Raw genomic sequence first — 19,607 nt, forward strand, 5'->3', positions numbered from 1 at the left:
GTGTGACCCGCCATTTTCAAATCTTGTAGGACTATATGAATATGCCTCCGAGGGAGAAGACAATATCCAAGACGGAACTATAAGACCCTATTCATTTTATTGAAGCTTGGGTCATTTCGAATCCTATGTTACAACCCTCTGTAGGGATCACCGTGGTTAACGACTAGCTAGTGCTGCATAAAAACGACAGTAGGCGTAACATAGGAATCTCATGGTTCAAACTAATGGAGGAGACCGTAGGACAATGTTGACACATTTCCTTCACCCACTTACTATGAACAACTTCTCTCATTCACATTGTTATTGATCCATGCAAACACTTTCCGTATGGAGCAGTCGAGGTAAAATCGACAAGAAGCCGAGAATGGATCTCATGGTGTGAACTCTTGGGACGTGAGAACTAATAACTATATATCAAATATATTGTTAATCTTCCACGGAAGTGTTCTAAATGTTTGGGTAATTTACTTAGGCATGACGACTAATTTCATAAAACCTAAGTCTAAGTGGTTTATCCAAATATAACTCTTATAATTGGATTTAACCTACAATGTCTAGGTGATAAACCATTTTATTAGCTCACATCACTCACGCAAGCTCATAAAATTAGTTAACAACTCTCAATTGTTCGGTCATAATCCCTAGGTAGGATGTGTTCTGTAAACCAACTTAAGTACCCCTAGCCTTAGACAGGTGTATGAACCGATATGAGTTTGTAACTGTATTTTATAAGGCAATAATCTATTTTAACGATTAAAATTAGTTGTTAACCTATGTGAGCATGCAACTGTTCTTTGTAATGGATTTTAAACGTCTAACCAATTTTATAACAACTTAAAAATTTTAGATATGCTTAACATCCACAACATTCAACAAAGGTATATAATATAACTATTATATTAAACATAACCCTAACATGCATACTGTATATTATAACAATTATAACATACTGTCAATGCATGTAACATGCTTCCTACGATGGGTTTTAAATATACATGGCATACTGTATGCATATACATGAATTTATTTAATTATCACGTACATCTCATGCATAAACAATTAAATACTAACTGTTATGGTTTTCGTTTTGGCATAAACAAGCAAACAGACATTTAACTATTACAAACAACTTCATAATCGTCTTTGAACTGCTCGAACCGCTCCAAACCGAACCCAAAACAACTTGAACCGGGCTGGACGAGTCTGAACCGGACCAACCATAACCATTTGAGGCTGAACTGGATTGAACCTTGAGTAAATCGGTCGAACCGGTTGCTCTTAGTCCAACCTCAATATGCTACTAAGGCCAATTGTGTAACGTCTGGATGTAATCGTCTAGTGTCATCGCCTAGGGTTGAGAGGAAGTACACAATCGCATAGTATTTCCTGAAACCTAAACGATCGTTTAGCTCTATAGCATAGGACTAGGCGATGGTTTAGTTCCATCATAGTGCAATCGCTTAGCTCCCATCCGCATAGTACTAAGCGATCGCATAACACACCTCGCCCAGCGCATTCAAAGTCGTCTTTTTAGTATCCGCTGCAGCTAAAACGATTGCATAGCTCCATCGTATAGAACATCAACCACGTTGCATAACATTTATCTACACGACTGCTTAGTCCGCGACCAAACGAACTCATGCTATCAAGCGTAGTAATCGAATGGTCATCGTTTTAGTGTGCATCATTGCTAAAAGATCATATAACGCCATCGCTTAGCAAAAACAATGCATCCTCTAGTTCCCACAACAAAAACTAAACGATCGCGTAATTCTATTGTATAGCAAATGAACGCATCGTTTAACTCCCGCAGGTACACGGTCGTTTAGCGTTCAACATCACAACGACCAGCGCATAATACTAAAGGATCGTCTAGCTTTTCTTCTCATCGTATAACATCTGAAGCTAAACGATCATTTAGCAACTGGACCTCAGCAACAAATTTAAGCAGAAGCTGAAAATTCTCGAACAGTAGCTTGACCTCCTTCGCTTGTTTCTTTAATTACATCTTAGTTTCAACTCTAATGACTCCAAATAAATTACAGACTCTTGCTAACACATAAATTTTCATCAACCAAGAGCCAATTAAAAATTTAATTGTGAAATTAAAGAGAATAAAAATGCCAAAACAAAGAAAACCATAGCAGTGCATCAGTTTCATATATCTCATGAAAAAAGACCCACCTTGCCAAAATTATACCAAATTGAAAGCTTAAAAGATGCTCTGATACCAATTAAAAGAGTTAAACAACATGTAGTGGAAGTATCAAGGATCTATAAGCATTCTAATTCACTAATTTTTGCAAAAACTAAAGCATGCTCTTCTCAAAAAGTGGGTTTTCAAAACATACCTTTGATGAACTCTCTAAGAAAACGTCTGTTCAGCTGCTGTCTTCACTTGTTTTCAACGTGAACCACCTCAAAGCCTTCCCTACTATGCTCTTGGAGCTTTAGGCAGAGTTATGGGACTCAAGAACAGTTTGAAGATGTGAAGAAACCAGAAAAACCTCACAGTAGCCCGACTGAAGAAGACAGCTTCTTCTTCAGAAAAATTTCTCTCAAAATTCTATATTCTTTCCTTCTCCAAAAACTCCACTCTTCTTTATATATAATAGATGATCATGTAGTTAGCAAGCTGCATCGCTTCGTTAATACCTATGTGATCGCACGTATGTGATATGGAGACGTTAGCTAAGCGATCGCTTAGGCGATGGTGCTTCGCAGCATCGTAGTTGCTTAGACGATCGCGGAAGTCGGCCGTTGTGTGGAGCGCGCTAAGTGATCGTGTACTTTAGGCTTCATTTCTTAGTAAAGGTACACGATCGTGTTGTAATAATTAAACGATCGTTTGTATTTTTCTAGATGATCGTATAGTAGATGCTAAACGATCATTTAACTCTGGGAGTGCTGGTAAGCGATAGGACGAATAGTTTGTTTTATCGTGTAGACGATCACGAGGTGCTTAGTACATGATGGATGGTTGGAGAAGCGATGCTTTGCCGGGTGGTTCAAGACCCGGTTCGCTTGTTTGAACCGGAGACTCCTTTTCTTTGTAATAGTTAGCTTTTCTTTTGTGTTTTAAGGCAATTTTACCCGGTTCATCAACTTTGATTGCTTATACATGTGATGTATGGTACTTATATGTCAAAGTGTTTGTCATATAGTTAAAAACCCACCTTAGGTTGTGCAATTACTCATGCATCATATATTATAAATGTTATAATATTGCATGAAGAAATTATTTGAAAGCATGGTTCTCTGATATTCCAAATTACTTGAAAGCATGCGCATGCATCATGAAATATAAGAGTTATATTTTGCATGCACTGAACATTATCATGCATCATCCTTTTCTTATAAATGTTATAGTGTAAGGGTGAATGGAAGCATGTTTTGTTTGCTTCATTGCGGTTTTGTATAAGTGTTATATAAAAGAAGCACCAATGAATGGACAATGCATTGAGCATGACACTTAGGCCGTTTATAAGCGTTATGAATGCCTTGCATGTGTTAGCTTCGCGTTGTGGTTGGCCGACCTTGACCCTTCTTATTTTGAGATCATATTTAGTTTTCAGAGTTTGCCTCGATTTGGTGCCATTCTCGCCTTAATTATTGGTACCAAAAATAAAGCAGTGGATTCAGTAGCTAAGTGTTATAAAGGAAATTAGACCTAAAATCAATAATTCAAAGTTGACTTGGGGTGAACTCAAGTTTTTTTAAAAGGGTTTTAAAATTGAATTGAGATAGTTCTAAGTTCAAATGGTTCTAAAGAGTTTAGTAACCTAGATTAATCTTTTAAAATCGGTTTAATAGGATTAAATTGGTTGGAATAAAAGATTAAATTTTTTGTAAACCTATCTATAACGGACCTTTTGTTTAAGGCGGGTTCTGGCTAGGCTGGGGTTCTTAAGTTAACGGAAACATAACACCCCTACCTGGGAACTATCTGGAAAGTTGAATTAGATAGATTTTTAACAAGCATGCGACGATTTGGTCAAAGACACCATTAAAGAGTTTAATGGATGATGATCAAAAGTTATTCAACTATCCAAGGTAAATATTACTCTTGGGAAAACCTAAAAGTCACTTAGTTAAAATCCTTAGCCGTGTTTTTTCTAAGTAAACTAAACCCTAGGTTATAAAATACTCAGTGGGAGGAGGAGGCATATCAGATATGTCTATGATTCCACTTACGTTTCTCCCTGTATGTTCACACCGTGAGATTCATGCTTTTGGCCTCGAGATGCCCCAGAATGCATCCCCCTTCGGATGGTGTTTGTATGAGTCAATATCAAGGTGGACAGAGAGAGTATTTATAGTAAGTGGGTGAAAGGTGTGTGCCAACACGTCCTATGGTCTCTATCATTGGTTCACACTGTGAGATCATTCTGTACGCCCTTGAGTCACCTTCGATGCGGCTCCCTTCGGATGAGTTTTTTACAGTTGGTCAATATCAAGGTGAACTCTAGAAATGGATAGGGTCGATTTAGGTTTTGCCCTAATTGGATTTTTTCCCTTTGGATTGCCCTTTTGGGACGGACCTCTAGGGCTTAAAATGGTGGGTCACACTTACGGGAGATTGTTAAGTAAGTTAATGATCTCTTGGCCAAATCAATGATGGCTTGTCGTTATAAGAACAAGAGTTTTTCTGGTATTAATGACTGGTTGAGATCTTCTTAATTCAGAGGAGAGATAACTGACCTCCCTTCGGCAGCTTTTGTCCTAAACCTTTGAAGCGTCATTGTGAAACTAGATGTCACATGGGGTTGTTGTTAGTTTTGCTAAAACCTTATTGGATGTTGTTTTTGTTTTACAATGAGTATTTGCTTAAAACCTAACGTAGGTCAATGTGTTTTTCTTTTTAGCAACTTGTTAGTATTTTCGTTTAAAGCTTTTAAAAATGACCGATTTCTCACAATGGAAAGAATCGTGTGAAACGAATTTCGTTCCAAACGACCTCCATCCCACTACTCTCCAAAAGAGGAGACAAAACAGTAAATATGATTTATTGGTCTTGGAGACATGTCTGGTAGAGAATGATGATTCTGCCTGAATCCTAGATTCAGGTGCTACCAATCATGTCAGTTCCTCTTACCAAGGATTTAGTTCCTGGAAAACGTTGCCATAGGGAGAGATGACTCTTCGAGTCGTTAATGGTAAGGTTATTTCAGCTGTTTCTGTAGGCTGAAGTTATTTTTTGACAAGAAACATTATCTGTTATTGGATAATGTTTTTGTAGTTCCTCATATAAAGAGGAACTTAATCTCGGTTTCTTGTCTCATTGAACAAGGCTATACCGTCTCCTTTTCTAAGAATAAATTGTTTATTTTCAAGAATGGAATGAAGATTGGTTCTAGTTCAATGAAAAATATCTTATATGTACTAAGGCCATTAGTCATAAAAGCCTTGTTTAACAGTGAAATGTTCAGTACGGCAACAAGGACCAAAGGTTTCTCCAAAGAAAAACGCCCATCGTTGGCATCTAAGGTTAGGTCACATCAACCTCAATAGGATTGAGAAGCTGTCTCTTATACACATCTAGATGTGTATAAGAGACAGATTCAGTAGTTATTTGTTGACAAGAAATGTTATCTGTTATTGGATAATGTTTTTGTAGTTCCTCATATAAAGAGGAACTTAATCTCGGTTTCTTCTCCTGTCTCTTATACACATCTAGATGTGTATAAGAGACAGGTAGAGAGTATATGGACCTCCAATTCCAGAACTATATGATAGAACATGAGATTGTGTCCCAACTCTCGGCCCCAGGTACACCCTGTCTCTTATACACATCTAGATGTGTATAAGAGACAGGTATATGGACCTCGAATTCCAGAACTATATGATAGAACATGAGATTGTGTCCCAACTCTCAGCCCCTGGTACACCTCAGCAGAATGGTGTATCAGAAAGGAGAAATAGGACGTTGTTGGACATGGTTCGATCTATGATGAGTTATGCTCATCTTCCAGACTCGTGTTGGGGTTATACAGTGTATTCTGCATGTTATATCCTGAACAACGTTCCCTTGAAAAGTGTTTCTAAAACACCTTTTGAGTTATGGAGAGGCCGTAAAGGTAGTTTACGTCACTTCAGGATTTGGGGCTGTCTGACACATGTGTTAGTGACTAACCCAAAGAAGTTGGAATCGCGTTCGAAGGTTTGCCTCTTTATGGGCTACCCCAAGGAAACGAGAGGAGGATACTTCTATGATCCAAGTGAGAACAAAGTGTTTGTTTCCACTAATGCTATCTTCTTGGAAGAAGATCACATAAGGGAACATAAGCCACCAAGTAAGCTCATTTTACGTGAGATCTCAAGTGAGACTGAGACTGCTGAGGGTTCAACAAGAGTTGTTGAATAGGCCGACGGATCAACAAGAGTTGTTAAGGTCGGGACGTCTAGTCAACCATCTCAAGAGTTGAGACTGCCTCGACGTAGTGGGAGGGTTATGAACCCACTGGATCACTATATAGGTTTGACTGAAGTTCAAAACGTCATTGCGAATGATGGGGTCGTGGATCCATTGTCTTTTAAGAAAGCAATGGAGGATGTTGACAAAGATGAATGGGTTAAGGCTATAAACCAGGAAATGGAGTCTATGTACCTCAACAACGTCTGGGAGCTTGTTGATCCACTTGATGGGGTAAAACCTATTGGGTGTAAGTGAATCTATAAGCAAAAGAGAGGTGTAGATGGAAAGGTGCAAACCTTTAAGGCTAGGCTCGTGGAAAAGGGGTATACCCAGGTTGAGGGGGTTGACTATGAGGAAACTTTCTCACCTGTTGTTATGCTGAAGTCTATCAGGATTCTCCTGTCCATAGCCACATTTTATGATTATTAAATATGGAAAATGGACGTCAAGACTGCCTTTCTGAATGGTAATCTTGTGGAGACCATCTATATGACTCAACCAGAGGGATTTGTAGTTCTAAATCAAGAGCAAAGAGTTTGCAAGCTTAATAGGTCCATTTATGGGCTGAAAAAAGCATCTCGATCTTGGAACATCAGATTTAACAGTACTGTCAAGTCGTTTGGCTTTGACCATAACGTTGATGAGCCTTGTGTTTACAAGAAGATCATCAGCAGCTCAGTAGCTTTCCTGGTATTGTATGTAGATACCTCCTGGATTCTCACTCCGAAAATACCAAGGTTGTCGAGTGGTAGTGTCAAGGGTTGCTATTTGAGGATCAGACTGTTTGTGATTGTAATGACATCGAGAGATTACTAGAAAAATGCTCACGAGAGCAAGATATTTTCGGACGATTGTTCACGAGAGCGAGATATTTCCAGAAGAAGAGTTCTTCAAAGGTAAGTCTCTCACTTCCTTTTGTTTTAGTAAGAAAGCATGTTGTAATTTTCTCAATAATGCATAAATGTTCTTGTATTTTTGTGAATGTGTTTATTCTTTCACAATGGGCTTTGAAAGATCTTACTTCCACTCACTGGTTCTCTTGAATAAGAGTTCCTTCAAAGTTTGACAAAGTTAATGGAAAGATCCAACATTTGTGAGTGAGAAATATTAACTTTTTCATGATTAAGTATTATCTTAATTTGAAGACACTTGTCCATAGTGGATTTTTTTTCGCCCACTTTGAGTTGGTGGATTTTTTTTGTGTCAAATTCTCATCAAACTCAAAGTTGCATGTTTGCATGTAATGGTCTTTAAAAGGGAGTGTTTATTGCTTTTGAAATTCTCTTGGCCATAGTGGGAATTGATGAGATTATGTGATAATCTCATCAATTTTTTCTCTCAAAGCTTTAGCATTTTTCCTCTCCAAATTAGTCACTCATCAGATTCCACCATCCCATTCTAAAGTGGGAGAATAGTTGGGAAGACTTTTGTGGTGGTCTGGAGCTGATTTGGAGAAGATTCAAAGACTATAAAGGTTGTATTCTTTACCCCCTTTTACTTGTTTTATTGCATGCATGCTTATCTTTGTAATTAATCTAATTAGAGTACTTTATAGATCCTTTTTCTTCCGCTGCGCATGTGTTCGTTCCATCACTTATAACCTTAAATGTACTAATATTTGATATTTCTTATGAAGGTTCAGGGACTTAAACAAAATGTCGAGGAGCGACTAGAGGGGTTGCTCTTTAATAACGGGCAGAAATGCACATTATTACAGTGCTAAGTTCTTAAACAATGTTGATTTGCGCTGATAAAATATGTTAGATTGCGTCCAAAAGCATTAAGTTTATAACATTGCGGTCGCATGCATTCAGAATATGCGTTGACGCAAGGCGGAAAGAGCGATCACAAGAAATCATCGGACGAGCGTAGCATTACCGCAAGGCTTTGCGGTGATTTATGTTCGCAAACATCTGCTCAAGAAGGATTGCCGCATAGAGCCGGCGCAACTTGGTGGGCGCATCTGGGTGAAAGGCATCATTAATCACGATGGGAGAGAAAGCTGATGACGGTCGAATCCGAATTAAGTTGACACCAGCTAACGATAACGAGTACATTCAGCTTTTCTGTGACAAATATTCGGTGCATCAGCTGTCTCTTATACACATCTAGATGTGTATAAGAGACAGGGACAGAAAGCTGATGACGGTCGAATCTGAATTAAGTTGACAACCGCTAACGATAACGAGTACATTCAGCTTTTCTGTGACAAATATTCGGTGCATCAGTCGGGGAATTAAAGCTATCTCATCTGTGCAATCATAAGAGAGAAGCCACCCTTCACCCCGGAGCTCTATAAATATCAAAGGCATCCTTCAGAAAAGGGGTTAATAAGTTCACCTGTTCACTGATTTAGGACCTTTAGCCGTGTTCATAGTCTTCTTTTATTTTTAAGGTAGAGCAAGGGAAGAGTAGAGATGCCGGAAGATCGCTTAAGACAGTGTAAAAGCCTGAGAAGCAAAAGATTGCTACCAAGCTCTTTATTCTCTTCTTGCATTGATATTTTGTACTTCATCTTTATATTTATACAATGGAAGTTCTTATTCTACATATGTTCACTCTCTTAGCACACATGAGTAGCTAAACTTGTCGAATGGGTTGAGAAGAACTAAGCCAACATGAACTAGGATGTTCGTTGCTTGCGATTATCTTGCATTATGTTGTGCCAAACATCCCTTTAGAGCTACTCGAGAGAGAGTCTAAAGAAAGAGCCAGCATTAAGAGAGCTAGGTTAGAATCTAGACTCGAGAGAGCAAGATTTGAACTGCATAAACAAGAGATAGGGACTTAGAGATAAGCTCTGTTTGCCAACCTGCATCGCATGCATCCTAGAGATAGGAATGGTATTACGTGGTCGCCTTATTTTAGTGTGTGTCATTTTGTCATCGCATAAATAAGAATAGAGGCTAATGTGTAGGTCCTATAGACTTATCATATATCGCATGCGTTCTAGCATTAGAAGCTGTAGCATTCGTATTGAGAGATGGTTTACTATTGTATGCGTGTTGCATGATCGCATAGCATGAACGCATCCTAGGAAGTGTTAGCCGAACCCCTTCTCAACCCGTTCACTGCGTACTCATCATATCTTCCATTTTATCAACTCTTTTCGAACTCCGTTGAATTTGTTTATTTTCATTACCATAACGAACGAAACCAACAACTATTTGAGTTACCAGTTACCATAAAGTGTTCTGAAAAATTACCACCACAACCTTTTTTCCCAAGTCCCTGAGTTCGATCCTAGACTTACCAGAAAACTCAGTGGGGTTTACACTTGGATTCCACTGAGAAAATTTGAGTGCTCAATGCATTTTCATCATCGCAGTTCATCCATAATTCCACATCATAAAATAACGCATCAAGTTTTTGGCGTCGTTGCCGGGGACTTTGGAAAAATAGTGTGTTAATGGTAATTTTTCTGATTTCTTTGCAGACTCTCAATCTATGGCGAATTACGACCCAGAGATTGAAAGGACATTCACACGAAGATTAAGAGACCACCAATAACAACAGTCAGACAAAGAAGATATGGCAGAGTAGCCTAGAAATGGAGCATCAAACAAAAATAACGTCATGGCGAATTCAATCTTTTTGGCTAACGATCGTAATAGGCCCATTAGGGACTATGCATCGGCAAATCTCTATGGTTTCTCTCCAGGAATCATGAGGCCTAGCCTCGACGGAAGCCGATTTAAAATGAAGCCGGTGATGCTGCAGATGATCCAGACTGCAGGACAATTCAGAGGACGGCGTGGCAAGGACCCACAGGCCCACCTCCGTAGCTTTATAGAAATCTGCGCAATTACTTTTGTGTTCCCAAACATCTCTGTCCGATGAAGTCGACTAACTGTTCCATTTTTCGTGTGTGATCAGGCAAGAAAATGGGCGTATTCCCTCGAGCGAGAGAGATCACTTCATGGGAACGGTCGTAGAAAGTTCATGAAGAAATACTTCCACTGACTGAGAATGCTAAGATGAAGGAAACTAATCACCAATTTTGAGCAAGAACATGATGAATCGTTCAGCGATGCCTGGGCGAGGTTAAGAAGGCTTGGTTCGAGACTGTCCACACAACGATTGTGCAGATGCCTTCAGATGGAATCTTTTATCATGGGTTTAAATCCCATTACTTCTCGGGAAACTGCTAGCATCGCTGCCAATCGCGGCAGCCCGGTTTCTATCTATACGTATAAGGCGAGCTAAGAACATCTTGGATCGATATCTAAAAACTACAAGGATTGAAGAGAGAGTGATCAGAGATTGAGAAATTACGGATAAACAGATGCAAGTAATGGTGCTAATTACTTCACTACAAGAATCAAATGACGAATGATGAACTTAATTCAGGGGAATCGTCAATCAACAATCCAACACAGCAAAATGGGGCAAGTCAATGCAATTAGGTCCAAAACGACCACAAGTGTGCGACTTGCGAATGATGGGCATGCACTGGAAAAATGCCCACAGAATCTACAAGTCCTATTACTTTTGTGAAAAATAACCCATTTTCTAATACCGTACAACACGAGGTAGAGTGAAACCGGATCCCAATTTTGCATGAAGAATCAGCAGCAGAATTTCCAAATATGTGGCACAAGAAAGAAGGGCCACCTGGATTCTTTCCGCGAAATAACAGCTCAGACAAGCAAATCAAAAAAGCCAGTAGCTCACAACCCCGCAATCCTCCTCCGTGGAAAACTATTGAAGTAGTATAATAAAGAAAAATGAAAGCTAATGCTGTCAAAGTCAGGCTACGTCCATCCGCAATCTAGAATTAAAACAGATGTGGCCAGATTACAAGTGAGCTAAAAGAACAAACCGCAAGGGGCTCTATCGAGTTCAACAGAACTCCCGCAACCCGGGGGGATCAGTGGTAAAGAGAAAGTCAAGCTGTTGACATTTCCGGATTGTAAAAACTGTGGAGGGTAGAAAGAAGGAGCCTAGCCGCATTGCTCCCATTGCATTGGACCTGAAATTTTGGTGAAACAAGAAGAAGAGGGAGAAAAAGAAGCAATAGAGCCAGAAGTTGCATCCACCTCAAAGCCAATAGAGAAGGGGATCGTGAGAGTGCAGTTACCACCTTTTCCACTGAGACTCAGAAAGAAAAAGAACGAAGAGGTACAGTACCAATGCTTTCTGTCTATGTTAAAACAATTACATATTAATATTCCATTCAGTGAAGCGATTGAGGAGATGCCTGCACACGCGAAGTTTCTGAAGGAAATGGTAACCAAGACGAGGGGTATTGGTAAGTTTGCCATGGTGGCTTTAACACAGAGTTCGAAATCAATAATTCCATCAAAGATGAGCGATCCTGGGAGCTTTACTATACCTTGCTCCATAGAAGGACTGTATATCGGGCAAGCCTTGTGTGACCTTAGAGCCAGCATCAACTTGATGCCTCTGTCGATCTTTAAGCAGTTGAATGTGAGGCAACTTGTGCCCACGACCGTGACTCTAAAACTTACAGATAGATCTCTGGTGCATCTAGAGGGGAAGGTAAAGAACGTGCTGATCACCATCGACAAATTTATCCTACCAGCTGACTTTATCATCTTAGATTACGAAGCCGACAAAGATGTACCCATCATCTTAGGGCGACCATTTTTTTTCAATAGGTCATGCCCAGATTGATGTGCATAAAGGGGAGATCACTTTGAGCATAAATCGACAGAAGATCAAGTTCAACATAATCTGTGCCATGAAGTTTCCTGACAAAGAAGACCTGCATGACTCTGACGACGACCAGAATTTGACTGGAGAAGAAAAGCTTGACGAAAAGAATGAAGAAGAGGATGCAAGCACATCCATTGCTGCATGTAATGCGATCATAAAAAAAACAAACAAGGAAGTTGAGATGATCGCAACCCAAGAAGAGGAGCCAATAGAAAAAGAAGAAAGAAAAACAACGCATCCATCCTTAGTCGAATCACCAGTACTGGAATTGAAGACCCTGCCGAATCACTTAAAGTACGCATTTTTGGGGCAGAATGAGAAGCTGCCATTAATTATTTCCTCCGAACTTAACAAAGACCAGGAGAATGCATTGATGAGCATTTTGAGGAAACATGTGTAAGTAATTGGTTTGACACTCGCCGACATTCGAGGAATTAGCCCAACCTACTGTACGCATCAAATTCGTCCAGAAGAAGACCACAAAGCAATGATCGAACATCAGCACAGACTTAGCCCAGTGATGAAAGAGGTCGTTAAAAAGGAGATCATTAAATGGTTAGATGCGGGCATTATTTATCCGATAGCAAATAGGACGTGGGACAGCCCCGTGCAGTGTGTGCCAAAAAAGAGTGGCATGACAGTAGTCCCGAACGAAAATAATGAACTGATACTGCAAAGGACCATCACCGGGTGGCATATTTGCATGGACTACCACAAGCTAAATGCGGCAAAAAAGAAAGATCATTTTCCTCTACCGTTAATTGACCAGATGCTAGATCGTCTAGCCGAAAATGACTTTTACTATTTTCTGGATGGCTGCCAGGTATAACCAGATTATGATTGCTCTAGAAGACCAAGACAATACCACATTCACCTGCCCATATGGGACCTTTGCTTCTCGCCGCTTGTTGTTTGGCCTCTGCAATTCGCCAAGTACGTTCCAAAGGTGCATGATGGCCATCTTTTCAGAATATCTTGCTGTCTCTTATACACATCTAGATGTGTATAAGAGACAGGAGGCTGACAGAAAATTTGATTTTAATGACAATTGCCTCAACGCATTCAGGATTTTGAAGAATGCACTGACTAGCACACCCGAGTTAATTGCACCGGATTGGACACTTCCTTTTGAATTAATATGCGATGCAAGTGGGTATGCGGTGGGAGCAGCTTTGGCACAGAAGAGAAAAACAATCTTACATCCCATCGCATATGCGAGTAAGACGTTAAATCCTTCTCAGACCAATTATACCACCACAGAGAAAGAGCTACTTGCGGTAATTTTTCCGTTGGAAAAATTTAGAGCATATCTGTTGGGAACAAAGGTACTCATCCATACTCATCATTCGACTATAAAGTATTTGATGACAAAGAAGGATGCAAAGCTGAGGTTGATCAGATGGGTTATCCTTCTCCAAGAATTTGACATAGAAATAATTGATCGAAAAGGGACAGAGAACCAAGTTGCGGATCACTTGTCGAGATTGGAAAAACCCCGAGGTTGACCACAATGAGTCAGAGGTGAATACGGTGTTCCCAGATGAGTAGCTGTTCCATATTGAAGAATTGCCATGGTATGCTGACATAGTCAACTATCTGGTTTGCGAGCAATTTCAAGAGGAATATACTAACCACTAGAAAAGGAGGCTCAAGCATGAATGCAGATCATATTTCTAGGATGAGCCGAATCTGTATAAAAGGGGGGGCAGACCAAATTTTGCGACTATGCGTACCGCATGCTGCTTAACAATGCATATTATTGCAATGTCATGACTCACCATATGATGGGCACTTTGGAGGACAGCGCAACGCAGCTAAGGTTTTACAGAGTGGATTCTTTTGGCCAACATTGTTCAAGGATTCAGCGAACTATGTCATGAAGTGTGATAAGTGCCAATGCACAGGTAACATTTCATGGAAACATGCAATGTTGATGAACATCATCTTGGAGCTTGAGTTGTTCGACGACTTCATGGGACCATTCCCTCTATTGAATGGTAAAAATTATATTTTGTTAGCCGTTAACTATGTATCCAAGTGGGTAGAGGCAGTGGCATGTGCTACAAGCGATGCGGTGGTGGTCTCTCAATTCTAAAAGAAAAACATTTTCACTCGTTTTGGCACTCCACATGCCATAATAAGTGATGAAGGGTCTAACTTTTTCAATCATACTGTCAAAGAGCTGCTGCGCAAATATAACATTCTCCACAAAGTGGCCACCGCATACCATCCACAGACGAATGGTCAGGCCGAGGTGTCCAATCGAGAGATTAAGCTAATATTTGAGAAGGTGGTAAGGCCTTCGCGAAAAGATTGGGTAGCAAAGCTCGACGATGCGTGTGGGCATACCGGACTGCATTTGAAACACCCATAGGTATGTCCCCATATACGTTGGTATTTGGTAAGGTGTGTCATTTGCCTCTGGAGCTGGAACACAAGGCACTGTGGGCGGTAAAGAAACTAAACTTTGATTTGAAGAAAGTAGGAGAAGAGAGAAAACTTCAACTGGTCGAGATGGAGGAATGAAGGATCAACGCATATGAGAACGCAAAGATTTACAAGGAATGCACAAAGCGCTGGCATGACAAACATATATATGGCAAGAACCTCCAAGTCATACCGAGGGTCTTACTATTCAACTCACGACTACGGCTCTTCCCTGGAAAATTAAAGTCACGTCGGTCCAGACCATTCATAGTTAGAAAAGTATTTCCGCACGGCGCAGTTGAATTATCAAATGATGATGGAACCAACATATTCAAAGTTAGTGGGTAGTGAGTAAAAACGTATCATGGAGAAGGCTGGCATCGCCAAGTCGAGTCCGTGGAACTGAGAAACTTTGAATAAAGGAAGAAGTAGGTGGTCCCTATGCTATCAGACGATCGAAATTCATCAGGGACGCAAGTTTTGGGAATCATGGAATCTTCAACTTTTCTCTACTACTCTGAATTTTCATTCCACTATATCTTTTCAGCTCTTTATCTATTCTATATTCTAAAAAAAAAATATATGGAGATTGTGGTAATAGAATTTTATTCTGTTTAAAATCATTTGACCCTCTCACTGTTTTTCTTGCAATGATCAAGGCGCAGGATTGCAGAGGTGTTACACGAAGAACCAACTTATCTTATTATGTCACCACAATCCAAAGAAGATAGATCGCCACAAAGAAGGATGCATCACCACACGATGCGGGCGACAATGCAAATTTGGGGTTTGTATTCTTCCTTAACTTTATTTTAAATTTTACACTATCACATCACATTTTGATTTTAAAAGTTTTATCACTGCATCCTCTTTGACTACTGCAATGATTTAATATTGATAAATTTAGTGAGTCATCGCATGAGTTCTTTGCCAATTATGATTTCAATGATGAAATACATGCTTCTATTTTTTTTTATATATACTAGAACCAACTTAATCTTAGAAAAGTCACCTCATGAAACATTTCTAGAAGTTAGAGGTTTGTTAGCTTTCTTTCAAACTCTCTTTACGTAGCCTCCTAAGAACATCACATGACTTCTTTCAATATTTTGGCAATTAAGACATTTCCACATTTTAAATTTGGGGGTGAGATATTTATTTTCGACCTTGCTATTTTTATCTTTACAAAAAAAAAAAAAAAAATGAGAATAACAACTCCACTGTCAACGCAATGGGAAAACCCATGTTGATAAGAGTTAAGTTGTGAAGGAAACTTACCTGTAGTTGGATGTCCGCATGACACACATGGGGGCAAGCCAAAACAAAACTAAGTCACTAGGATCAATGCATAAATACAATGACCACAACTCCGTTGCCAAGAAGGTATGAGTTTAGTCTGAGAAAGAGCGCATTACACGTAGGTGGATGTCCGCATGACACACGTGGGGGCAAGCCAAAACGAAGGTAAGGCACTTGGATCAGTGTAAGGTCAGAAAAAATAATAATAATGTCAAGAAATATGCAAGGATTAAAATCATTTGACACCCCAGTTGAAAAGTTTTCTTTTTGAAATAAATCATGCGATGTCCCAGAAGTTAGTAAAGTCCTTTTGAAGGTTAAGCTTGTGGTCCCTAGGTCTTAGAAATATTTCCAGAGGAGACTTGAACAAGACTTGAGGAAATTTTGGTGTATAGGATTGGAATGAAGTATCCTTGAGAAATCTAGGAAAAGAGAATTGCGGTCGACTTGCTATTGTTTAAATTTGGGGGTGTGATAATGGGCAGAAATGCACGTTATTACAGTGCTAAGTTCTTAAACAATGTTGGTTTACGTTGATAAAATATGTTAGATTGCGTCCAAAAGCATTAAGTTTATAACATTGCAGTCTCATGCTTTCATTGCATAGAAACAGTTGATTTTTGTATTTTTATGCAGAATATGCGTTGACGCAAGGCGGAAAGAGCGATCACAAGAAATCATCGGACGAGCGTAGCATTACCGCAAGGCTTTGCGGTGATTTATGTTCCCAAAAATCTGCTTAAGAAGGATTGTTGAATAGAGTCGGCACACTTGGTGGGCACATCTAAGTAAAAGGAAATCACGATGGGACAGAAAGCTGATGACGGTCGAATCCAAATTAAGTTGACAACCGCTAACGATAACGAGTACATTCAGCTTTTCGGTGACAAATATTCGGCGCATCAGTTAGGGAATTAAAGCCATCTCATCTGTGCAATCATAAGAGAGAAGTTGCCCTTCACCCCGGAGCTCTATAAATACCAAAGGCATCATTCAGAAAAAGGGTTAACAAGTTCACCTGTTCACCGATTTAAGAGCTTTAGCCGTGTTCATAGTTTTCTTTTATTTTTAAGGCGGAGCAAAGGAAGAGTAGAGACGCCGAAAGATCGCTAAGGGCAACTCGAGAGAGAAACCAGAGGCGTAAAAGCAGAGAGCGAACTGACTCTCGCGAGAGCGAGATTATTTTTTGAACATGAATAAAAAGACAGTGTAAAAACCTGGGAAGCAAGAGATTGCTACCAGGCTCTTTACTCTCTTCTTGCATTGTTATTTTGTTCTTCATCTTTATATTTATACAATGGAAGTTCTTATTCTACATCTGTTCACTCTCTTAGCACGCATGAGTAACTAAACTTGTCGAATGGGTTGAGAAGAACTAAGCCAACATGACCTAGGATGTTCATTGCTTGCGATTATCTTGCATTATGTTGTGCCAAACATCCCTTTATAGCTACTCAATAGAAAGTTTAAAGAAAGAACCTGAGACTTGAGAGAGTTAGGTTAGAATCTAGACTCGAGAGAGCAAGATTTGAACTGCATAAATAAGAGATAGGGACTTAGAGATAAGCTCTGTTTGCCAACCTGCATCGCATGCATCCTAGAGATAGGAATGATATTATGTGGTCACCTTATTTTTGTGTGTGTCATTTTGTCATCGCATAAATAAGAATAGAGGCTAATGTGTAGGTCCTATAGACTTATCATATATCGTATGTGTTCTAGCATTAGAAGCCGTAGCATTCGCATCGAGAGATGGTTTACTATTGTATGCGTGTTGCATGATCGCATAGCATGAATGCATCATATGAAGTGTTAGCCGAATCCCTTCTCAACCCGTTCACTGCGTACTCATCGTATCTTCCATTTTATCAACTCTTTTCAAACTCCGCTGCATTTGTTTATTTTCATTACTGCAACGAACGAAACCAACAACTATTTGAGTTACCGGTTACCATAAAGTGTTCTGAAAAATTATCACCGCTACCTATTTTCCCAATTCCCTGAGTTCGATCCTGGACTTACCAGAAAACTCAGTGGGGTTTACACTTGGATTCCACTGAGAAAATTTGAGTACTCAACGCATTTTCATCATTGCAGTTCATCCATAATTCCACATCATAAAATAACGCATCACTCTTGAGAAGTATGTCAAAAAAATGGTCGCATTTCAATCAAAATTGAACTTGAAGATAGAAAACGCATTTGTAAGGACTCGTCCAAGTTGAATTCTACCACTGGAAAAGAGGTACGTGGAATAGTACCTCTTTAGGGTGAGAAGTTGTCAGATGTCTCTAGAGAGGTAAAGAGGGAGATATTAGATAGACTTTCGATAAGTTAATTAGTTAAGTGTATTTTTTCAAAAGATAAAATACTTCTTTTAAATAAATTGGAAACTAACAAGGTTTGTTCTTCAATGTTAAAATTACTTCATTCTGGATTTGGATGACCCCATAGTACAAGATTATCTTGAACATGGATGAGTGTACTACATAGAAAGTTTCATTATTCTTTACACAAAATGTACAAATAGTATAACTCTCCAGCTGAAGCATGAAAACACCACGACAAACAAGTGGTAAGAGATTCAGAATGGAACCGTTTATGTGATTGATGGGAAAGAGAAAACTTTAAGCGTATTACTGAGGCAAATACTAAGGGTCGAACTACTCTTGTATTCACTCATAAAGGTGGCACTTCAACATTTTTACGCCGTAAAAAAAGAAAGGTACCTATTTCATTCTTCTGTCCATAATCAATCTTTCTTATTCTATAACTTTGGTCATAACATGCAGGAATCAGAAGATGGTAAGGAGTTAAGTGATAATGAATTATTCAAGCATACTCATTCTAATGCAAAGAAGGGATGGGTGAATGATAAGGCAAAAAAGAAATATGTAAGTAAACTTTTGTGTTGTTGTATTTTCTTTCTTATTTTAACCATAACAATGCTATGGCGTATTTATTTTATAGGATGAGATGATGGCATTAAAAACAACTTCAGAAGAAACAGGTACACCTATTGAAGATAGAGAAATTTGTGAACGAGTGTTCGGTAAACGGTCGGGGCATGTGAAGGGAAAAGGTTGGGGACCAAGACCAAGGAATGCTAGGAATGATGCAAGTTGTTAGCATGCTAAACAAACAAATGCTCAAGTTGCACATTTGCAAAGTGTGGTTGAATCACAACAAGCAGTGATTGAAGAAATATTAAGAAAGTTGGCAACTCAAGAAGGGACATACAACACAAAAAGGAGTTTAGAATAGTCGAATGATAATTAAAAGGTAATATTTATACGACATTCTTTTTACAATTCTAGTTCGTTAAAGTGTTAGATTATATTAAGCGTGTTGAAGTGCTTTGACTATCCTGAAGTTATGGTAGTCTTTATGTTTAAATGTGATCACGACTTCTATGAAAATGAGCTATTTTGTTCATCTTAATGGGCTTTGTTTACTTTTGTTGATATAGTGATCATGACTTCGATGAAAATGAGTTATTTTGTTGATAGAAGATGGTTGTGCTTTCAAGTGTTTGTTCTGATGTTGATATTACGAATTTGGAAATGTTATAATATTGTTGATAGAAGATGGTTGTGATTTTCAACTCTCTCCTCTCCCCCCTCCCCCTAATATAGTTATTTTGATGGTCCTTGTATGGTTGTTTCTATGTTAATGGAGTTTGTTTACTTTTGTTGATATAGTGATTATGACTTCTATGAAAATGAGCTATTTTCTTCATGTTAACGGGATTTGTTTATTTTTGTTGATATAGTGATCATGGCTTCTA

Source organism: Benincasa hispida, chromosome 11 (assembly GCF_009727055.1).
Source record: "Benincasa hispida cultivar B227 chromosome 11, ASM972705v1, whole genome shotgun sequence".
In the NCBI taxonomy this organism is placed as follows: domain Eukaryota; kingdom Viridiplantae; phylum Streptophyta; class Magnoliopsida; order Cucurbitales; family Cucurbitaceae; genus Benincasa; species Benincasa hispida.